A 25,483-nucleotide genomic window follows, 5' to 3' on the forward strand; every position below is an offset into this window, starting at 1 on the left:
CTTCCATTGTTTCTCTATGGCGCTGAAAACTAAAAATGTCCGAGTTCCGCTCCCCGTGCAACTGATACTTGACTGTCATTGGCTAGTCTGCGTTCGAGGGGAGGGGCTAACCGGTAGGTCAATTAGCCATTTTCTCTCCCCGGTGTCATGTGACTCGTGTCACAAGGTCTCAGGTGTGAATGGGGAGCAGGTATGTTAAATTTGGTGTTATCGCTCTCACTCTCTCATACTGGTCACTGGAAGTTCAACATGGCACCTCGTGGCAAAGAACTCTCTGAGGATCTGAAAAAAAGAATTGTTGCTCTACATAAAGATGGCGTAGGCTATAAGAAGATTGCTAAGACCCTGAAACTGAGCTGCAGCACGGTGGCCAAGACCATACAGCGGTTTAACAGGACAGGTTCCACTCAGAACAGGTCTCTCCATGGTCGACCAAAGAAGTTGAGTGCACATGCTCAGTGTCATATCCTGAGGTTGTGTTTCGGAAATAGACTTATGAGTGCTGCCAGCATTGCTGCAGAGGTTGAAAGGGAGGGGGGTCAGCCTGTCAGTGCTCAGACCATACACCGCACACTGCATCAAATTGGTCTGCATGGCTGTCGTCCCAGAAGGAAGCCTCTTCTAAAGATGATGCACAAGAAAGCCCGCAAACAGTTTGCTGAAGACAAGCAGACTAAGGACATGGATTACTGGAACCATGTCCTATGGTCTGATGAGACCAAGATAAACTTATTTTGTTCAGATGGTGTCAAGCGTGTGGCAGCAACCAGGTGAGGAGTACAAAGACAAGTGTGTCTTGCCTATAGTCAAGCATGGTAGTGGGAGTGTCATGGTCTGGGGCTGCATGAGTGCTGCTGGCACTGGGGACCTACAGTTCATTGAGGGAACCATGAATGCCAACATGTACTGTGACATACTGAAGCAGAGCATGATCCCCTCCCTTTGGAGACTGGGCCGCAGGGCAGTATTCCAACATGATAACAACCCCAAACACACCTCCAAGACGACCACTGCCTTGCTAAAGAAGCTGAGGGTAAAGGTGATGGACTGGCTAACTTTTTAATCTAATTAATTACATGATGTGTCGATCTAATTAATCGCAAAATAAATTTGACTGTGAAAATACCCACAAAAATTTATTTAAAGCTATTTTTGTGTTAAATGAGAAAGTATAAAGTAGACATTACAAATTGTAGCTTTAGAAATATATATTTTTTTGATTTAACATGAAATTTATTATACATAAACATTTAGGCTACAATGGAACATAAAAGAAGATCATTTGAGAAACAGTATTTTTTGTTCATACAATGAAAGTCATTGGTAAGCAAAACAGTCCAAAACTGTTACCAACAGTCTTCAAAACACCTTCTTTTATGTTCCACAAAAGAAAGTTTTGAAATGACATGAGGGTGAGTAAATAATGACATAATTAAACATTTTTGGGTGAACTATCCCTTTAATGTTTTTATTTTTTTTTTTTTTTAAATGAAATCATACTCTATATAAGAAACTAAACCTGCCAGCAGGTGGCAGTAACTGCCTTTATGAGTCATTCATTCATTCAATTTGTTCATATAGCTGTTTCATTCAGGAATTAAGTAAAAGGCTCACTTTATGAATGGGCCTTTGAGTCCTTGATTCACCCGATTAGTTCAAAATGCAGATTCATTCAGAAACTAAACGCCACTGTGTTGCTCAGACACACGCAACAATTCTGCTGTGGCTTTAAAGGTTATATGTTCTCTGCAAAATTGAGCAAAACCACATAATATTGTGCTTAAAATATAACACAATATTAACTTATTATTTACTGAACTGTTGTATAAAATCACATTTAAACTTGTGATATTCGGGACAAAATCAGCATTGTATGATATAAATATAAGACAAAAACTCACACAGAGGCATTTTTTAGGGCATAACTGCATTTATGGAGTTGTTGCCCTGCATCATATTTGTCAACAGTCAACTACATGAAATGTAAGATGACGTACAGGTTTGGGGGCGGGGCCAGTGCATTAACTGCGTTAAAAAAATTTGAATTTAATTTTTCCATAACTAATTAATTAAGTTAACACCGTAAATAGACAGCCCTAATATATATATATATATATATGTGTGTTATATATTATACTGTAAAAGTATAAAATCATTTGCATAAAACAGAAGTCTGTGGAAAGTCTACAGCAAGGTGATAGAAGTGGACAGATTGACAAGACAGCACTGAGAGATTGACATAATTATGGAATGCGAGTTACTGTTGATACTGTATCTGTTTTCACAGAAGTATAAATAGAAAGAGGGTATATATGCTAGTGTAAGCAGCGCAGTGAAATCAGACTATTCCTGATCGCTGAGACTGACAGTTGGAACCTGAGGCTGGTTAGCTGTGATGTGCTGATCAGCAGGGCCTGACCCGCTCTGTCTGAGCCTTGAGTCAGAGCATGGTGATGTTTCCCCTCAGGGGTCTCCGCTGTCATCATCATTATCATCAGCACCCCTGACACTGTTGTTTGTTACACGTTAGCAAGTACAGTGAGTTTCACAAAAACACAGTTTCCTTCCTTTGTTTATGTCTTTCTTCTTTTAAACGTTGTTGTACATGTAACCGGAATAACTGCACTGTGATTGGATAGAACATTTCCAATGCAGGTTTCTAATCTAATGCAGATTTATACTATACACGGTAAATGACAAAGAATGTAAACATGCTACAGTAAAAACCTGTCAACTGGTTAACTGTAAGTCCCCTTCCCATATTCAGTGAACTAGGGCCCATGGGACAAAGTGGTCCGTAATGACCTTTCATTTGCCATTTCATATCACAAAAGGAAAAAAAAAATAGGGGAAAAGCATGCCATTGCAGCATGCGTTTATTTTTAATTTATATTTTTGTTTATTTTATTTTTTATTGAAATAACAAACAAACAAAAAACTAAATGATTAAATTAAATATTAAATATTAAAATAAAACATTTAAATTATATTTATATATAATATATATCATTGAAAGACTTTTTTTATTATTTTACAGACAGAAACTTACTTTAGTAACATTCCATTTTACTGTATTTTACAGCAAAACAGTGCCAACACAACCAACAAATTTAAATTCAAGATGAATCTATGCCTCCTTTTTAATTTATTCAAAAGGAGTCTTTTGTAAACTAATTGTTTTCAGATTTTTTTCTCAGTTTATTTTAACATCAGTGTAGTGCTACTTAACATGAGAGATGTGTTAAGGTTGATATCATTAAATAAGTGTAACAGAGGCTCACTTTGACCATGCATTCGGATGGCAGTCTCCTCTGTTGGCTCATCGACAGGGAAAGCAGAAGGGAAAGGTCAGTTATCTGGATCAGGAAAGCACTGAAAGGCAAATGTCATAACATTTAGGGCTACGTGTGAGTGTTCTTTATGCTCAAACACATTTGTGTCTCATACTCTCTGCTTTGTGTACATCTCTGCTCTTTATGCTGGGCTTTATAACAATCATTGTGAGCATGTAACTAATAAATGCAGCAAAGAGCATCAGCGTTATATCCATACCCATTAATGTCTGAAATTCTGTTCTGTAGTCCTCACACCATCCACTCTATTAATGTGTGTGATTGAATCAATCCGGTCTATTCAGTATGAGTATCCAGACTGTGGCTGATAATAGCACATGTAATCCCTCTAATGACAGACTGCCTAATAGACCTCTCATTCAGGGATCGGACACAGTGAGTTAACCAGATTACACGCTATTTACCACCAGGGAGGAAGGATGTGTTTATATTTCTCTGGCTTTTCACATTCATTTTACATTTTTCAAATGTTGGGCACAAAATCAAACTTGGTACATTTCCTTAAAATGTTTTTTTTTTTTTTTACTCACAAAAATAGAGCTATAAAACACCACAGGGAATGGGTATTATGGTCAGACTGGATAACAGCGTTTGGTCCAGCATTGCACCAGAAGGTGCGCACGCAGTCAGACATGTGTCATCTATCTGCATTTTGTCTCCAGACAGAATTTTTCTGAATCATTCACATAAGTTTCTTTGACAGAGAGAGAGCCCACTGAAATGTTTCCTAGCAACATGACACTTCAAGCTTTCTGTGCACTAGCCGTTTTGGAACACATTGTCATGGCAAAATAAACAGTGCGATCAGGTCTGAAAGACACTCAAACTAGCGCTAAATGCATTCAACCATTATTATGCTGGTGCCAGCACAGCTCTACTTTAAAAATTCTATTTTTATTAGTCAACCTTCACTAATTATTATTATTATTTTTTTTAATAACCATCAAAAACTGAAATAGCTTGATTTTTACCACATACAATACTCAAAAGTTACAGCATTACACTCTATTGCTATTTTTCATAATGTTAATGGTAAAAGGCTATAGAAATGTAATAGTAAAATCTGTTAATTGATTAAAGGCAAGATTCCCTTACTGAGAAAAACAGATATAGTTTATGTAATAGGTAATTTTACAGTAATATATAGTTAAATGTACAGACTTTGGAAGTAAAAACAAACAGTCACCTTATAATTTACAGTGAAAAATGTAAACTGACATTCCCACAGCTCACTGCGTAAGACATTTGACGGTATTTTATTTAAACTATTATGTTTCTTGTTATTATTTATGTACATTTGGGTTTTGTTTTACATGTTGTTTACTGCATTATTTTAGTGTTGTGGGTTACCATGATGGTGTTTTGTGTGCATGACACTGTGTGCACCTTCTATATATTAGTATATACCTCAGCTTGTGGAAAAGACACTTGTGATAAACTTTGATTCATTGTGGGTCTCTTTTACTGCCCATATTATTACAGTGGTTATCAGTATTTTTTTATAGATACCAAATGAAGTAGAGGGATGTCATATTTATATCATGCATTATAGTGCCCTTGTTTTGTATGTGGACTTTTAGTTTGTAATTTTGCCTGGTTGCTGCTCCGTTTTTCCCCTGTCATTAGACTGTTTCCAGGTGTATCTAGTTAGTCTTGTTATGACTAACTAGTCGTGTATATACAGTATATATCCAAAGTTCTATCATGAAACTCAGTATTTCTTACATGCTCACAGCAGCATGTTGTGGATGTATTTGCAGTAGAAAGTCTCGGTACTTGGACTGCGGCAGCAGCAGCAGTTTTGTGTTTTGTTACATTCTAATATAGTGCTTGCAACTGGATCCTACACTTCTTTGTCTCTAAATTCATCTTCATGATGATTAACATTAGTAATATTAGATCATCAGTAAATTAATTATAGATTTTTTATTTAATTTACGTTCAGACCTGTAAAAACTGAAATGTTGTTACCATATTTTTTACAGTAAAATTCTGCCAATCACAGCTGCCAGGTTTTTGGCCATAAACTTGCCAGATTTATTATTTACAGTGTAACAGAAAACAACAACTATCATCAACTGTGGCAGCGATAGTTGTTCAATGATACCACAGATCACCCAAAATTGTCAAGTCCACACCTCCACCTCCTCATCTTCTCCATGACCAGCCTCATGCCTGTGGGCAGAGCCTCAGGGTGGGTGAGCGCTGCTCAGGCCACCCACGGTGTGCCCACCCAGAGCCTGGCTCTGCCGCCAGGGAGGCCATATGGGCTCACGCTGGCACACAGCCCCTCAAGCTGGGGAAGAGCCAGTCTGTCGGAGTGGATGACTTAGCCGGTCTCCACCAGACCTCTGGAGAGGGGTGGCCATCTGGTGTCCCTCCCCCCAAAACAACTCTCCCCACCCTAAAGGTTTGAAATGGAACAAGAGCGTAATGAAAGAATGGACAGCAAACCCGTGCTCTCTAAGTTGTCACGCAGGTGCGATATCAAGATGGAGAGGAGGGGACTGCTAGCCGCTACATGAAGCCAATGGGGCGCCAGAGCAATTACATTTATTAAAGAGCACGGTGTATTATTGAGGTCAATCCTTTTGCGCAAATGGGACCTTGGTTATCATAGCAGGAATGTAATTTCAGGTTCCATATGTGGAAGTGGTATTAAAATACATTTCTATGTACGATAACTGTATAATCGAGAGTATGTGTGAAATTGCCTTTATGATAATTGCCTTTATGATAATGTAGGCACACAATGTCATGTTCTACAAAAATGAAGTTGAATAGTTGTTAAATACACCGTGTGAATGTTTCTTTTACCGGGAAGATGAAAGGAAACTGAATAAAAATGAACATGCAGTGGCACCTTAAAACAAAACAGATTTACCAGAAAGTTTCTTGTGTAAACTCACCCCCAGACTGTTTGTCATGCTTATTTGGCAGGAGACAGGAGTGAACAAAAATCAACAGTTCAGCTACTGAGCCTTCCCAGCAATCTGGATACAAACCTCCCACTATGCAATCTGCCTGTCATTTAACAAATTTAACTTTTACATTTAAACAAGACACGTGAATTTCCCACACAATAATCTGTCCTCATCATACACAGTTATCAAATATAGCTCTGGAGTGCACAGAGAACAATCACGCAGGACATAAAATAGTAATTTTTCTGGTTCCGGTTCCTGTTTCTTACTTTCTTTTATCTTTTATATTTTCTCATTTCTGTATCAGAAGCAAATTAGACTAGAGGATTATGAAGCAAAAAAAACAAATAAAACTGGGTAATAAGTTGCATGATTATTGTAGGGCACGTAAAACATAGCCTAAAATTCTCATTCACATCTGAATTCCGTCAGTCTAATCATGCATCTATCATTACTATTGTTGCATGTTCTCTGTGCTATGTCTGGACTTTTATGTTGAAGTGTTTCCTGTGCCTTGTTTGTAGTCTGTTTGTAGTCCGTTTGCGTATTGGTTCCCTGTGATTAGGTTCCCCAGGTGTTTCCCATTTACCACGCCCCCTTGTTATCTTGTTAAGTTCATCCCCTTGTGTATATATAGTGCTTGTGTTTCACTTGTGGTTTGTCAGTCGATGTTTATGTTCATGTTCATTCGTCTTTGACCAGCTCCTAGTGTCCTGTATGTTTTGCCGTTTCTTCATTAAACACTCCCTGCACTTAGATCCTCGCCTCTGCCTGCTTGTTCATCCGCGTAACAGATCGACTGACCAATAATGGATCTAGCGGGAGTTAATTAGGACCCTCTAAGCATTCTTTGCTCCCTCTCTCAAGAGGGCCACCCCATTGAACATTTAGTGGAAGAGTTCCTACGATACAGCCATCTCGCGTCCCTGGATGACGCCAGGCTGATGGACTGTTTTTGGTCCGGGCTGGACAGCAACATCGCCCAACTGAAGCCAGGGGGAAATTCTGGCTGGACCCTGGCTCAGTACATCGACCTTACCTAAACTTTTTGTGGGGTGGAGCTATATGGCCGAAACGCTGTTGGCCGCGGAGCCTGGCCCACCGCAGGCTGCACCTGCATCTAGTGCTAGCTTGGCCACTGGACCCGTCTCGCTGGCCTCTACGGTCTCAAGAACGCCGCCCGCTACGTTCTCTAGTTTGACGGCCGTGGCGTCATCTGTCTCGGAGGTAAATGTTTTGTTTTCCATGCTCCCTGTGATGGCTATGGCCAATTTGTGCATTTGGGCTTGTGCACACGTCGCCAGTTTCCCCCGAGACCGTGGCGGCTTCCTCCTCCAAACTATCTGTGTTCCCTGTGATTTTTGTTGCGGCTGTTAACACTGTCTCTGAACTCTCTGTGTCCTCTGATGCCACTGTTATGGCTGCAAACGCAGTTTCTGAACTTTTGGTGTCCATTGAATCTCCCATTATGACTGCTGACACTGTTTCTGAACTCTCTATCTGCCATGTCTCGGCCAAGAAGGCTGTCTATGAGCTCTCTGCCGGTTCAGCCACGGCCAAGGAGGCCGCCGGTGAGCCCTCTGACTGTTCCATTACAGCCAAAAAGGCTGTTGTTAACTCCTCGGTGATCCCTGCTCCTGTTCCACCTGATTCGCCTTGGTGGTCACCTGCTCCACCGTGGGGATTTCTGCTCCCATCTGCTCTGCTGTGGTGGTCACCTGCTCCACCGTGGGGATTTCTGCTCCCATCTGCTCTGCTGTGGTGGTCATCTGCTCCACCGTGGGGATTTCTGCTCCCATCTGCTCTGCTGTGGTGGTCATCTGCTCCGCCCTGGTGCTCGTCAGCACCGCCTGTTCCAACCTGGTGGTCTTCTGCTCCGCCCTGGCCTTCGGCTCTGCCTGCTCTGCCCTGGCCTCTGGCCCTGCCGGTCCCACCCTTGTCACGCGCTCCACCTCAGTCTCCATGCCCTTCTCCAAACCATGGGCTTGGCCCACCATCGTTCCGCCTCTACTTTACCACCCTCCTGGACTTTTGTTGTGTATGATCTGCCTCGTGTTTTTGAAACGTGAGGAATCTGCTCCTTAGGTGGGGGGGCTATGTTACATGTTCTCTGTACTATGTCTAAGTGTTTCCTGTGCCTTGTTTGTAGTCTGTTTTTAGTCCGTTTGAGTATTGGATCCCTGATTAGGTTCCCCAGGTGTTTCCCATTTACCACGCCCCCTTGTTATCTTGTTAAGTTCATCCCCTTGAGTATATATAGTGCTTGTGTTTCACTCGTGGTTTGTCAGTCGATGTTTATGTTCTTGTTCAGTCGTTTTTGCGTTCCCCAGCTCCTAGTGTCCTGTATGTTTTGCCGTTTCTTTATTAAACACTCCCTGAATTTAGATGCTCGCCTCTGCCTGCTTGTTCATCCGCGTAACAACTATTACGATTATTAAGTGTTATTGTAGTTGTTTAATTAAAATAGCAACATTTAAGTAAAACATAATACAGCAATTTAAGATATTGTATTGAATATATTGTATTGAAAAATATATATATTATATATAATACTTTATGTATTTATTTAGTTAGTTATGTTTATATAAACTATGAATAACCTTTTAATTTATGGGAAAATACGCATTCCATAAAGTCATCATAGCTTTCTCCATTGTTAGGAACTGTAAAATACATATTATCCCACACCGTAGTGCCTAAAACCCGTCTCTAAATCTGATATAAAGAGGCTTTATTCATGTTAACTCATAGTTTTAAGGTATGGTACACTATTTTTAAAGAATATTTATCATGTTAACATGTTTATAATTTTTTTTTTTCCTTAATTTTTTAAATAGTGTAATATTAAATCAAAACTGTGTAGGCAACTAATAATGCAGAAATAATGCTGTTTAAACTGTTGTTGTTAAATTATTGTCATGAAAATCCATGATCACTGGCAGTCAAATTAATTTGTATAATAGGTTAGATTAGATTTGAACCTAGGTCCCACCACACGCTACTAAAAACTGTTAGTCTTACATGTCAAGATTACATCACTTAACTATTATTACATTTACATTTTATTACACCAAACTATTAAGTGTAATACATACAAGCACACTTAGACTGCTGCTGGTGCCCCTTCATAAAACAGGTGCATGATGACCCTGGTCTGTATATGTCGTAACCTTTATGGTTAGTCCTTCATATAAATTCTGGAACTTTCTTGTGTAATTGTTACCTTTTCTTTTCATAACTTCCTGATCTCTCTCTTTAACCCTCTACTTCTCTCTCTCTCTTTCATATACACACATTCTCTGAGCTTTAATAATGCTTTAGATCCTCCAAGGCCTCTCTTGTTCCCTAAGCACCAGTGCAATAAAGCCTGAATCTCTGAACTACAACACTATTTAACGCAAACGGCTGTCAGAGGTCATTCAGTAGGGAGCTTTCCAGCAGGGCTATATTTACATTCATCTTTCCTCTGCCTCATTCTTTCTATCTCAGAAAGCCACCAGTCTCGCACACAAAGTCTGACACCACGTGACCCTGCAATTTACTTAGAAAAACCACCTAGCAAGTCTTAACCGAATCAACAATGGGTAACAGACAGGGTCTGCAACTTTACATGGTTTAAACAGAATTCTAAGAATGATAATCTAAATATTGCCGGTGACATATGTGAAATATATATCTGGCAATAATTTACCAAAAAAAAAGACAAAATCAAAATGTGCTATGCAAAGCATTATTATTAAGCAATAATAACCCAAATTGTTATGTGGCCAGTAAGACATATTTATAGACAGTGAATGTTCTCATTTCATCAGCCATTGGTGTATTTTGGACCCGGCTAACACTATAAAGTATTTTATCTAATATAAAAGAAGTCAATGAAAAGACAAAAGGTGACAGACCAGCAACTGCTAGCCAAGCAGGGTCTTATAACTTCAAATAGTGGCATATTTGAGCATTATAAACAAGTTCACCCAGGGTTCTGTCAAAAGCAGAGTTGCAGCACAGTCCCAGCACTAATTACCAATGGACATCTCTGCCACTCCTTTAATTTGTTTATTTGCCATGGTTGTTGTTTCAGGAGGAGTGATTTTTTTTTTTTTTTTGCGATCTCCAGTTCTTTCTGTTTCACCGTCATTAATTTGCACCATCTGTCTCACACTGATGTCAGAGTGAGGTGACACGACGAGGTGTCTGTTGTCTATTTTTACCTCTATAACGAGGAATCGTCGGAGAGAGTCTGCATGCCATTCAGACACCTCCGCCCAGCCGCTACTGGACCATATGGCTGGGAGGTGGGGGACCTTACTGGACACTGAGGCAGAGGGTAGACAAGTTCACTGTACTGGTAGCTTTAGCCCCATATAATGCCATGGGACCTGCACATGGAAGCAACAGTCATGAACAGGATATTAAAAAAACAAAAAACAAACACGGAACAGTTGCACATGCATTCTTCTGCTGATGCAAACTGAACACAGTACTAAATACTTACTTATTCAATGGCTCTGCAACACCACCTCTCAATCAATGCAGTCCAATTCCCAAACAAATGACTCTTATGAGACATTTGAGTCTTATTCTTTGACGACTGACTCTAATAAGCAGGTCCTTTTTAATAAATCAAGAACATACAGCACAACCGTCTGATCATTAAAGACTGACTGTGTCGAACAGGGGCTTATTAATGAGTCAAAAATATACAGCGCAACTATGTAGTCCAATTTCTGAACGACTGACTCTAATGAGCCTGTTATTTTTTAATGAATCAAAAACATACGGCGCAAACAGTGTAGTCCAATTCCTGAAACAATGACTCTAAGTCAGTTCTTTTTAGTGAATCAAACACATACAGCTCACGGCTTAACTGTGAGACTTAAATCAACGGAGTTAGTGATTAATTGTTCAAATTATAAATGTAAGTGTATATAAGTAAATGAATGAAATAACAATTATTGGATAGTTTTCTTTCCACCTCAAATTACAAATGTGACTCTGGACCACAAAACCAGTCATAAGGGTAATTTTTTTTAAATTGAAGCTGAATAAATTCAAACTGAATAAATATGCTTTCTATTGATGTATGGTTTGTTAGGATCGGACAATATTTGGCCGAGATACAACTATTTGAAAATCTGGAATCTGAGGGTGCAAAAAAATCGAAATATTGAAAAAATTGCTTTTAAAGTTGTCCAAATGAAGTTCTTAGCAATGTATATTACTAATCAAAAATTAAGTTTTGATATATTTTCGGTAGGAATTTTACAAAATATCTTCATGGAACATGATCTTTACTTAATATCCTAATGATTTTTGACATTAAAAAAAAGGATAATTTTGACCCATACAATGTATTGTTAGCTATTGCTACAAATATATCTGTGAGACTTAAGACTGGTTTTGTGCTCCAGGGGCACATACAAAGATGTAAATAGACTTTTTGAAATTGCTTTAAATGATTGAAATAAGTTGGAAACTTCTTTCCTTTTTTTCTTCTAAATGTTTTCAAACTTTTTTTTTTTTTCCTTTCAAAGAATCATCAATGGAGCCATTAAGCAACCAGAATCATTTTATCTTTTTGAGTCTTTTTTTAAATTCCTTTCATGATGCTGTTGACAATAACTAAACTTCTGGATCCCTGAATAAAAGCCTATATGTTTGGCCCTTAGAAAAACATAACATAATTTTGGTATTGTAGAATAATCATAATGCACAAACCTGCAGGATCCTCACTGGACCTCAGACTGGTTCATTAGCTTTTCATAAGATATTACATCAAAAGGAAATCTGCTTCATGTACTGCCTCCTTAACATTAGACATGCGGTACTTGTGATGTTGATGCAATCTGCCTCAATTTCACTTGTAATGAGAGGGGCCTTTGGTCTCCAAGCACTTAACAGAATATCCAGGGTCTCAGAAGCTACAGGAAATTAGAAATATGAGCCAAGTCATCTGTTGAGAGCCATGCACTGCGGTTTGACTGGCATGTGAATGGAAGTACAGGAAGTGAGGGAGGAAGAAGACAATGATGTTCGCACGGCCATGCTGCTTTAGGAGCGTGCGACGCAAACTCGCTCAGACCGCTCCGTGCATGTGTTAATCCAGTTCTCTCTATGCATCTCAGCTTGTGTGGGTATGTGTGTGATATGTAAACGAGTCCCTCACACAGCATGACTAATTAAATGCTTATGGAATGTTAGAAGAAATGTGCAGATTGGTGCTGGCATACACGCCATGCTTAATTCAGCATCACTGCACAAAGGGCTTCTAATCTGATGTCAGACCAATTCGCAAACAGCGGGACCTGGCAGAGGAAAGACCCACTGGAAAGCATTTCCTCTCTCTCACAGCACACATACAAACACACAAGCTGGGACATTGCTTGTTTCACACACTGTAGAATATGATATGATCAATAAATCATTAACATTATTGTATGTTTTTCATCAAAATTACTTAACCAATTTCAAATTCATTTTCAAGATAGAATTCTTTATTTGAAATGACTTGTACAGCCAGTTAGATTACACTTAAGTTAATTGAATTTTTTAAGATTAAGTAGGTGAAAACATTTTACATTGCATGTACACTGAAAATCAACCGGTTTAGAAACTATTTTCATTTGGAAATTGCTACTAAATTTAACGAAGAAACAACCAGTGACTCATTGAATTAAACATGATATCCTGAAAGAGTGAAACTGCATTTTCTTGTAAAACGTACTCATTAATCTTTGTTTTATTTACTTTGAAAAATGATTTTTGCAATGTATAGATCAATAACGCTACAATTCCTGTGTATAAAAGACAAGCACACGCTGACACACATCTGACAATAAAGCAGAAATTACATAAATAGTTATAATATTTGATGTAATATATGAAAATATTTTAGTGCATATTTTTGTGCATAGCAAATTTAGGAAAAATTGGTTAAATCTACAATTCACCCTTAGCAAATAAAAGTGAATAAAATAAAATAAACTTTTAAGCAAATAAAAATGCTTAAAGGTGATGTGTGTAATATTCAATACTAGAATACTTTCTCATTTCCCATTGCCATTTTAAAGACATTGCTCAATTTGTGCGAGTAGTCTGACACATCAGATTCTGGCTCGGCCAACTCTGTGATTTTATCCTGTTTGTCCAAACAAAGGTGTTTTGAGTATGAGTGTTTTGGAAAGCAGTTTGAGGACATTTATAACAGTTCCGTTCTAGCTAATTTCTAGCTTCACTTTAAAAAGGTATTGTTCAACAAAAAAAGCATTCAGTGTACATCATGTCATTTCTTTCTTTCTTCTAGATCAAAAAAGAAATGATTCACCAAAATATGTGTCGCCAAAACAATATTGAACTCCACTGTTTTTCATTGTATTTAAAATATCTGCTTTTATGTTTCATAAAAGACAGAAAGTCATAAAGATTTGAAACATGTTTAAACTCCCTTCAAAGTCAGTATGAAATGGAAATTCACCCTTTCTATTTTCTAGATGTATCTAACTGATCTTATTGTGAAGGATTCATCCATGCACATAATTCATTTTTAAAAATTGTTTTTGAACTCTTAATTTTTAATCAAAATGTCATGACTCAGTTTTCTGATGAAATGACAGACTTATCTCTGGTGACATATGCCAGACTTCTCCAATCATTTCGTCTGCATTAGCCTTACAATCAGCAAGCTCACATTCAAATCTGCCTCCATCCAATCAACAACCAATAGATAGAACCAGGGGTGGATCTACCGGGGTGGCACGGGCCACCCCAGAATTATCATATGTCGGATATGTCTGAGATTCATCCCGTAATTTTTTGGTGATTTGATCTCCGACCGCTCGCTCCATTTTCATCATGGTTTTAGGCCTTTCTGCCATATCGGATGAAACAGTAACATGAAATCAATAAGAAGATGCCGATCACGAAAACTAATAGCAGAGTTAGGTAAGAGTCTTGTATTGCAGTTTTCTCGATTGTTAATTTAATATAACTGATTTTAGTTGGCCCATTTTCCCAAATCATTCATTCAGTTCTCAAAACAAAGACACATTTCTCAAAAATTTAACAATGAGTAAGTTAAAGATTAGGTAGCAAAACTGATGGCACCAATCAGAATCTCTGCATCCTAACAACGGAGAGAGGAGAGAGCTGAACGAATAATATACATGGGTTTTATACTTACGCATTCAGTATAATTACAGTACAGTACCAGTACATTAGATGATGGAAATTTCACTCTGCTATATGTACAGAAAACTGTAGCACATGTTGTACACCTTCAAACATGTGACTGTTAAATTTTTTTTGTAACCATTTTTTTATGTGTACTGCATGTTTGCAGAACTGTGAAATGACTGCCTAGAGATCTAGTCTTGGGTCAGGAGACCAGGAAACTGCTATAGTACTGTATACTGTAATGAAATTTGACCAAATACCAAGTTCATATACAATTCTTTGGTATTTGAACTTTTCTAGTGTTTTTCATCTGCTGCAAGATTACTTTACAGTAGTAAAATGAAAATGATCTGTTCCCAAAAGTTCATTGCTGAATTATTATTATTATTATTATCTGTAATTTAATTTATGTTGTATACTGTAATAGACATTGAGCTCTAGTTTTTTGTTAAGTGTTACTGATCTCATGAGTGTTCACTGGGTAGGAAAGTAGTGTATTTGAATTGTGTGTAAGCATTTAAGAATACCTGTAATAACTAGATTGAAAAGTTTGAAAGACAAATTTATGCTGGCTTGTCTTAAAGTCTTGTTTAAGAAACATAAATAGTTTGTTCAGTTAGATGTTTTAGATGTTTGCTAAAGTGTTGTTATTTATTTTTCATTTTAAACAGTATAGATGATTACTTAATGGTAATGCAATATTTGTGAACATAACTGTGCATGTCAGACAATAAATCCCCAAAAACTATGCATGGGGGCTTGCTTTGGTGTTGCCACCCCTTTGCCACTCTAAAAATTATTTTCTACATCCGCCCCTGGATAGAACCAAGTCCCCTCCATGTGTATTTTTTTTTTTTTTTTTTTTTTAATAATTTCACTTAGATGTACGTTACAATAAGGAAGGTCTGTCACTACGTCTGTTAGATTGCAATTTAAGTGTGAAGAACAGCCAAAGAAATTACTAGAGAGCAGAAGTGCACAGGTAGAGGGTGAGATTATTTACAGAATCAGCTGTTGCATTGCAATGAACTTGTGAGGGAATTCATTTTGAGATCACATCTGTAGTGTGCTATATGCTTGCTTCCTGCATCAGAAGAAAGTAATTTTGCATGTCACAAAAATGTCACCTTTTCCAAGAAACGAAAATCAAAAACATCTAATGCTATTCACAATGAATGGTTTCACGTTATTTTAATGGTCTCTAACAATTCTGTTGACTAAGTGACATTGCACCTACATGTCTACTAACTCTCATTAAAGTTTTCCCAGAGTATTAGTAGACTGGTAGGGTTAGAATAAACTTACATGTACTTTCAAAAATACTTATAGTCAGTAGAATGTTTGTTGGGAGACCCTCATAATAAAGAGTTATCAAGCAGACGGTCTACTAATACCCTAATAAGAGTTAGTAGACATGTAGGTATTGTCAACAGAATGTTCAAAAGGGACCATCAAAATAAAGTGTTACCCAATTAACAATACAGCTCTATTGTAGCTCTAGGTCAACAATTTTCTCATTTGCTTCAGTTTTTATTTCTCCTAAGGACTGGTGGGAAATCTGAGATACTTAAAATACACATAACTGATGCCATTATGTCTCCTGAGCTATAAAACAGCAACCTTTGAGCAATAACATTTCCTGTGGGCTGTTTTAGGGACGCAGCGCAGTGGAAAGGGGAAATGTGTGTGTGTGTGTGTGTGTGTGTGTGTGTGTGTGTCCTGGTTGTGCAGCAGTTGCCCTGTGAGGCAGTCAGGTGAAATAGGTGAGTAATTGAAAGCTACATCATTACATCCAGCTTTGTCTTCCCTCCTGCCTCTATTTCCCTCACCTCCTCCCTCTAGCACTTCTATCTATCCGCCCCATTGTCTACAGTTCAGTCCCGGCACACAAAAAAACCTTCCCTCTTTCCTGGCTGGGCTTCTACAACAACTGATCCAATGTCTCAATACTGATGTGAACTCGTTCCCTCCTCTGCTTTTGTTCTCCGTCCACTTCTTTTACCTTCTGCCCGTCACTATCCACAAACACTTAAAAGCTGCTTTTCTTTGAAACTGCAGTGATTTTGTGTTGCAGTGTGATTTAAATTATAGCTGGATTATGTGTGCGGCAAAGAGTTGGATTAAAAAAGACTCCACTTATGCACACACACACACTCACAAACACTGTTTATTTTGTCCCTTTCTCCACGTCTTTCTCTTTTACTGTCTCTCACCCTGCCACCTCTCTCTGCCAAACCTCTCACACACACTTCTTTGTCTGAACCAAAACAGAGCGGTATTGTGAATGGTTTAATGAAAGTGGGAGGCTTATTTGCAAAAGAGAGTTCACTTCGGTTGCTAGCACTGAGCACTGAGAAAATACAGGAATTATACAGATTTCATGCTGGAGGGTGACATGCTATAGAAACTAATAGCAGATACTTAGAGGGCAGAGGTCCAACAACAGTTCTGTGTACAAAATGAAAGCAAGGAAGTGAGAAAAACATGCCAGGGGAAAAACTAAAAGCTTTTGTCCTATGTGATCAAACATGGCTGACCTTATAGTCATACTGAACACTGTGAAAATATCCTTTTCATCTTTTTTTTTTTTTAAACCGCTGTGGTTGCCAGAAATTCACAGGAAAAAAAAAAAAAAGACTGTAACAATGTTTCCAACTTTTAACCAAATATATCATTAAGCAATAAAATGTTAACCAAGCTACTTGAACTACAAAAATCAATTTCAAACCTTAAAATGTACTGATAACCACCATAATAATACAGGTGGTGCAGCAGAAAGCCACAGAATGAATGGTGAAAATTTTGCTATATAACATAAAATGCAATTAACACATTAGAACTATACATTAAAATTTAAATAAAATTAAATAATATGTAATGTGTCATGCATGCACTTTCAGGAATGTCACCATAAATTCATAGTTTGTATACTTAAAAAAAAAAGACTTTTAATTTTATATTAAAATCACATATAATTTGATACATACATATAATTTGATGTGAAAATAATTTACAAAAGTAAATGTTCACTATATTTAATTAGGTATCTTACAGTTAAGTAACATTTTTAAAGTATTTTTTGAATTAGACAAATACTGGTAAAAATGCACAAATAAATAAAAATATGTAAAAATCACTAACTGTTTTTATCATTATTATTATCATTATTATTATTATTATTGTGGAAAAAGTCCTGTAAAAGTCAAATTAATTTCACTTTACTTAAAGGAATAATTCACCCAAAAATGATAATTTTGTCAACAATTACTCACCCTTATGTCGTTCCAAACCTTTTTCTTGAACACAAAAGAAGATATTTTGAAGAATTCTTTTAAGAACCAAACAGTTGTTGGTCCCCATTGACTTCCATTTTTGATTACCAGCATTCTTCAAAGTATCTTCTTTTATGTTCAACCTAAGAAAGCAACTCATGGTAACTTTATTTTAGGGTCTCTTAACTAGTTGCTTATTAGCATGCATATTACTAGACTATTTGCCATTTATTAAGCACATATTAATTCCTTATTCTACATGACCTTATTCTACATCCGTAATCCTACCCAATACCTAAACTTAACAACTACCTTACTAACTATTAATAAGCAGCAAATTAGTAATTTATTGAGGGAAAAGTCGTAGTTAATAGTGAATAAGTGTTCCCTATTCTAAAGTGTTACCAAACTCATACTGGTTTGGAATGACATGAGGGTGAGTAAATGATGACACAATTTTCATTTTTGGGTGAAGTACCCCTTTAAATATTGTGCTTGTAGAAATTTAACTTACACATCAGTATTTCTTTTGATATAGACATTAGCTGCACCATCTGGACAGTTCAGCTAACAGAGTTTTTAAGTGTAATTTATGCTAAAGAAGCTAAATTTATGGTACCATTGTTCTCAGAAAGTATTAATGAGTAGAAATATGTTATTGAAATGTAAACTTGACAAACAGTTTGGACATTTGAGTCTTTCCAGAGCTGTACTTGTACATGCCTATTACCTACTGTACAAACAGTTGCCCATCACCAAGAAGGCTGGTGACTGAACTGTCTTGCCTTAAAGGACTGTGCATACAAGTCAGTCAAGTAAACCATGCAGTTATAGCAAGATTGTTGACAAAATTGGCAACTGACCCACTTCTATATATTTCCTCTTATTTTTAGTCCACAGATTTGTAGCCAGAGTCTGATTAATAAGGGGTTGTTTTCTCCAGTAAAGCCCAGCAAGGTTTGCGGCTGTGAATCTCGGCAGGTGCCCAGACCTGCTGGGTTTTGGACTAGGTCAGGTTGGAGGACTCATCACATGGGAAGGAGGGTGAGAGTGCAGTCAGCAGAGCACAGTGTCATACTACAGTCTTCCCGCCGTCTTTTCAGTTAAAGACCTGTCAGAAGTAGGACTGTGGAGTTTTATTTTTGGATAGAATCTTTGGAATTGACAAAAAAGCCTTAAAATATGCAGTGACAAAATAAAATGCCTGAGAATATACCTGGTACAGGTTACAGCTTCAATATGGAGAGACCTGGAAATCAAAAATTGATGCTACTAAAATGTCTGAGAGCATTTGAACCATTCATGTGCATCAGTACAGCAGCCATAAAAAGCTTTACACGTTTCATTAATGCATTATGCTTTATACAGTCCGGACTGCATAACTAGTAAAACTGGTCAACCTCAAGGGATATGGTTGGAACAAAAGGTTACAAATGACTGTTCAAGCAATAAAATCACTCAATATACTGTATGTGCTACCATGTAAAAAGATGCTGCTCAGTAGCTTTTGTTCCAGCAACAACAACAACATCCATTTACACAATTCATTTCCCTAGGCTCGTCAAAAAATAACCTGCATAATTCCCAAATTTAAAGCATATTAAAGAGACAGTGTTATCCGCTGGTCCTGGTCATGCTAGAGGCAGACCAGGAAGATCTTTTAAGAGACTCTAGTTAGAGCTCAGAGGGGGTTTTTAATGTCATAGTTTACTCACAATCGAGACTTGCACCCCTACAGCTATTCGCTTTGGAGACTTCATGTCTCCTGCTGAGCTCCAGCCCCAGGGACAGAGAAGGACAGTTTAGCTATGAAGGCGCATTAGTCAGCCGCTCTCTATGTAGGTAAACATGCTGCGAGTCAACCTATCTCTCCTTTGATAACCTGTACAGGTTTACATTTGTAGGCATGCCCCATAATGCTATCAGGTGAGAATTTTGTATCACCTTTCATTTTAGATCCATATAATAGTACAAAAAATATATGGATGTAAACATTTTATTACATGCGTAAAGCACATACTCTCTTTCTCCTGCTTTCTCTACCCTGCAAACACACATAGCTCTGCTCTGACATTTTTTATCAGTAAAATAGTTCAGCAACATAAAAGCTAATAATTCAATGGGCCGTCATCAATTATTCTTTACTTATTTTACAAATACCTGTTTTATGTTTTACTTTGAGGCAGGATTGGGTTTCTATAACTATTTGATAGATCTGCTCACTTTTAGCTCAGTAAATAAATCATGGTTAACTGCAACAATGGCAGTGGTAACAATTTATTTTTTTATTTTTTCATATTGACTAGCACATCATAAACACCAAAAACTACTGGGTGCATCTTTAATTTGATCCAAATTCAAATAAGGCTGTGAGGGATGGAAGTCCAGTCCATTCAGTATGATGCAGTGTTGCGTATTTGGGTGTTGATTGTTTACATTGACAAAATTGCAGAGAACAAAAAACAGTTTGTAAAAATCACAAATTGATACAACAGGCTGTGCATCCATCTCTCACAGCCATTGGTTTTCAACAAATTAAATATGCAATCTACACTGAATGACTGATTAATGATTGTTTCAGTTCATATTCTCAAACATGCAGACCCCGTTTAAAGTTACTGTAGTTTTAATCCTGCCAGTCCCTCTATATTTAGAGCAGGCGCTCATGGGAGGAGCAGAAATGCATTTACTCCCTCAGTGAGAATATTAACCCCTCAGAACAGCAGGTTTAGTGAATGTCAGAGCTAGAACTCAGAGGCTGGATGCTTTTCCCTCTGCGCTGTCTGTCTGAATTTATGGACTCTATTCATTTCCTCTGCTGGAATTCCTTCACGCAGGAAATGAATCATAGATTCTGACATAGAGTCATAGGAGGGTTTCTGCAATAAGAGCAGCTTTTGGTGATAAATGGAGGAGTGATTGTCCCCCACAATCCGTTGCATTCTCTCTATGTCACTGTGGGGCCGACACATTGTGACATTGACCAGCAACGGACAGCTTTTATATCTTCCAGTTTTAAGTTGCCTGCATTTTTATTATTATTTTTTTTTATAAATGATACGATGGTAAGACTGTTGGTAACAAGACCAAAAAGCTACATATTTAACATCAGTTATAGTCACTCATTCTCCAAAAATTCAAGGCTTTATCCAAAGTTCTATCCACATTTCTTGCTTTTGCTGTCATTTTTTATAGTTTGCTATCTCTGTCTCGTCTTTCTCACTCTCTTCCTCGCCATCCTTCCCTGTCTCCTGTCGCTTTCCCTTAATCACAAATGGCAGGTTATTGATTTGTGGTCGGGGCATTTTTCAGAAAATAGCACCTGACTGACAGTGCATCCATGACCAAAACATCATTCTCTTTACAGAGGCATGGTGTTTGTGTTAGTGTGTGTGTGTGGGGGTTGAGTGCAAGCTGAGTGCAAGCATTATGTATTTCTTTTTTAATGCATTTCTCATGTTGGGGCAAGGTTGAGGAATCAGACCTTCCCTGAATATAAAAAAAGGAAAGAGGCCAGTTCACACACAATCGTGATTAATTAGCTGCCCATCATGGCGGTTGTGGGTTCTGTGAATGGATGGATTGGCTGTTAGAGCTGAATGGAGGAGAAAGAGGCCAGCAAGGTAAGCTGTCTGGGGCCTGACGGCTGGAGAGAGAGCATGTTTGCCCAGTCAGTCTGAAGTCTAAGCTATTGGCACACAAAACACGCACCAACATATACATGCACATCAGTAGAACCCGTTTTCATAAAGCATCATTTATAGACTTGATTTCTAGAATCAACAGTAAGACACAGCAAGAATGAACCCTACATATACTATATATACTATGACCCCAAAAATTATTTGAACACTACACACACAGACATACAAACATACATAATACATACATATGTGCACATTTTAAATATTTCAATATATATATACACGGCTGTTTAAAAGTTTGGGATTGGTATTAATGCTTTTGAAAGAAGAGAGAATGCTGACCAAGGCTACATTTGTTTAAAAAAAATATAGTGAAAAACACTGATATTGTGAAATATTGTTAGAATTTAAAAATAAAAAAAAATGTATTTTAATATATTTTGTGTATATTAATGTAAATTATTCCTGTGACACATAGCTGAATTTTCAGTAGCCATTACTTCAGTCTTCAGTGTCACATGGTCCTTCAGAAATTAGTCTAATATGCTGATTTGCTGCTCAAGAAACATTTATGTTATTATCAAAATTTAAAACATTTGTGATACATGTTCCAGGATTCCTTGATGAATAGAAACTTCAAAAGAACAGCATTTATTTGAAATAGAATCTTTTGGAACATTATAAATGTCTTTACTGTCACCTTTGATCGTTCTTATGGAATAAAAGTAATAATTTCGTAATTAAAAAAATAATAATCTTACTGAACTCCGTATATACCATATATTTGGTATACCGTATATACCAAATCAAAAGCAATTTTATTTATTTATTTTTTTCAAGACAGCACAACCACACTATAAGTTCAATATTTCACAACAAGAATTGTGTTTGCAGGTGCCACTTGCAATGCAACAACATAGAGACATTTTGCCTGTGACTTTTGTCTGTGCCCAAACACAGTTTTTGGGGCTATAGGCCTACTGTACATTGTTTAAAGAAAAAATCTGAAGGTTCAGCATAACATAATATTAGAAAATACAGCTTATAAAACACATAGCCTACCTTTGCAAATCTGTCATAATTAGTACAATTAGCTTACCTGTGTTTGAACTCAGACCCAGGGTGAGCTCCTCTGGCATGATGGTCCTCCTATCATTCCTTCAGTGCACCAGTTCTCTCTCCCTCTCTCTTCTGATGTATCCCACACAGTGAGCTCTGTCTGAAGCACTGGTTATTACTGTCAGTGCTCTGAATTGCTCATTATTCAATAACCAAACTCTCACGCTCACAAACAACACCTGAGCTTTTTTAAACATGGCTTCCTGACATGCAGATACTATGACTTTGCAAGCACTGGCCTCATATGCTTGTGCTGGTAGAGATATACTAAACTTACTATACTAAACTCAATTTAACTTCAATCTATAACCTTCATAGACTATCCAAATACATGTGGGACTTGACATTTCAAAGCTTGCAAACTAATTTATTTCATCAATATTTGTCATTATTGACACTTTGTCTTACACATACTGTGAGGCAATGTCACACAGTACGTCTCATGGCATCATCAAATCCTTATGCTTTTCTGTTACAATGTTACACCACATGACACTGTATTTTGTGGACAGGTTACATTTTGCATGTCCACCTCTGCTGCTGTCTGTCAGTCTGTCAGTGTCCAGATTGTTACTGGATGGGATGTTCTGGAATCTGGATGTGTGTTTTCTCATTGTATCAGACTGTGGAGGGAAACATCACCTCTCATAATTCCTGCATGTATCTACTAGTGTTAGTTTAGTATGATATACTTTTATAGTTTTTATTAACAGTTCCCCCAAAAATGAACGTTTGCTGAAAATGTGCTCACCATCCAAGATTAGGATGAGTATATTTTGAATTATAGCATTTATTTTTATATTTTTAGTTTTAGTCATTTTTTCACATGTTTCTGTGTATTATTACTATATTTAGTAGTAGTAGTAGTAGTAGTAGTTATTTCAGTGCTTAAACCTATATATTTCAGTTAGTTTGAACTTATTTCAGTTTAACTTATTAGTGGCCAAGGCAACATTTCTCATTTTAGCTTAGTCTTTAGTTTAGTTTTCATTCACTCATTCATTCATGTTAAATGAGCAACTCCTCTTTCTGCCAAATTAAGTTAAACTTCTACTCTGTGAAAAATGGTAACCTGCAATTTTTACAAAAAGAGCAATTTCTACCTGATTTAAACTATGAAAGTTAGAACTGTTGGTATAAATTAATGCATACAGGTTAGTTCAGTGATATGAAATAATATTTTGGACTTGAATATAACCAGTTAATTTAGATGTTACCATTTTTAGGCTACCACTTTTTTCTATTATTTTTTTTTTGTGTGTGCCTTTGACCCTTTGTGCCTTTTATATGAGTGAAAACATTACAACATTTTAGTTCCCAAAGTAAGGTCCTTTTAAACTACCTGCATACACAGACACACACTCAAGCATACACAAATACAAACACATGGACACAACAAAGATATTTTGTGAGTGCCATCTGCGATCGTGCCAACACAGACTGAAGTTCCTGTAGATGTCTCTCTTGTTGATCAATCCTTAATTATTCCCCCGACTCCTCTTCTGGCTCACTGCCCTTCAGTCCCACACTCTTAATTACTTTTTTTTAAAGAGAAACAAACAATTATGCAAAGATCTTCACTCCTTTTATTTATGGAGGAATACCTCTGGGAGGAGGAGTGGGGTAAGAGGGAAGTTAATAAGTGCTCATCCTTCTCTTTTTTGTGAGATAAATGAATTGATAAACAAAATGCCCTCCCCAAAACTTGCAGCTTGACAGCAGGCACAGTCCCAGAAGGCATTGCAGCATCAGTGGATTTTTGTCTCAGTGCCGTGATTGGACAGATCCTGTGCTCCGGTGTGGCCACAAGGCACAATTGGACGCGGCACTGCTGGAATCTCAGCCCGGTCGATTGGAGCTGTATTTAATGGCTGCTGTTGTTTCCTGCTTGTACACGACAGTGTTGAATGAATTAGATTTGTGGCCTCTGCGGCTCACAGATCATCCATGAATAAATATTACAGCATATATTTATGACGTATTGATTTGCCTTGGCGCTCAGACCGAGCGCTGATTATGTACAGCGGGCGGTTTGTGAGCCGAGGGAGTGTGCGGTGCTACTGCTCTGCTCTGAAGGAGAACGGTAACTATTAGCTGAAGTCAGTGACTTTGGTTAGGTCATCTCTCATTAAAATGAGGTGATTTCAACAAGCCACCTCTTATACCTCAGATGACCACACTAATTAAAACAGGACTCTCTGTCTTTCATTTTCTCTCTCCCCACCCCCGCTAATAAACCATCTCTTACAAACTCTTTTGCAGTCCTTTTCCTTAATGCCCATTACTTACATTCCATTTAAAAACCCAGTTAGGAGGACTGTACCGGGAGGAAACTCTAATAGGTTTTTTTTTTAACATATACTGTATATTGTTTGAGAGCACTTTAAAATAACTCCCATGCTGCTTGTTTAATATTAGGCATACCTTTCCCTAATGTTTCCTACTTAGCGTGGTTGTGTACCCTATTAAAAGATCCTGGACCGCAGAGAACAAATTAAATCAGACCCTCCACGTCCCCCTTCCACATTTACACACCAGGGTTGTGAGCTATTCAAAATTGAATTGCGAATGCTTATTAAATTCTGATTCAGTTCTTGAATCTGAATTGACGGCTAACAAACAGGAACCAGAATTTAATGTGAATACAAATTGTGAATGTAAAAGTGTATTTTATACTGACAATTTGTCAAGATTTTGTCAAAACTTTGAATGTCAGTTTGACGGAAAAATAAATAAATAAAAAAATCAGTATATTCCACTCCCTGACATTCCAAGTCAACTTCCTGTTTAGTCTTCAAACAACTCTAAATAAAGTATTTCATTCCAGAACAGAAAACTTTCTTTGATGATTTCTCTGAACAGACCCTCTGCTCTCTGTGCAAACCAGGTTATTAATATCAGGCACAATCTTTTCTTTAGTATGGCAGAATTTGACATTGATCAGCCAATTACTCAGGAGGAACAAACATGTTTTTGTTTGTATACTACATACATTATATATC

General features: G+C 37.5%; 1 long non-coding RNA gene across 1 annotated transcript in view; it reads right to left on the reverse strand.

Moving 5' to 3' along the window:
- Positions 1 to 3,239: 3,239 nt before the first annotated feature.
- The window catches only part of LOC131537723 (uncharacterized), a 49,237-nt gene continuing 26,993 nt past the window's right edge, over positions 3,240 to 25,483 (reverse strand). Inside the window, exon 3 of the long non-coding RNA XR_009270367.1 lies at positions 3,240 to 3,372. This is a non-coding gene — a long non-coding RNA (uncharacterized LOC131537723). The remainder of the gene's footprint in view (positions 3,373 to 25,483) is intronic.

This window comes from Onychostoma macrolepis, chromosome 03 (genome assembly GCF_012432095.1).
Source record: "Onychostoma macrolepis isolate SWU-2019 chromosome 03, ASM1243209v1, whole genome shotgun sequence".
NCBI lineage: Eukaryota > Metazoa > Chordata > Actinopteri > Cypriniformes > Cyprinidae > Onychostoma > Onychostoma macrolepis.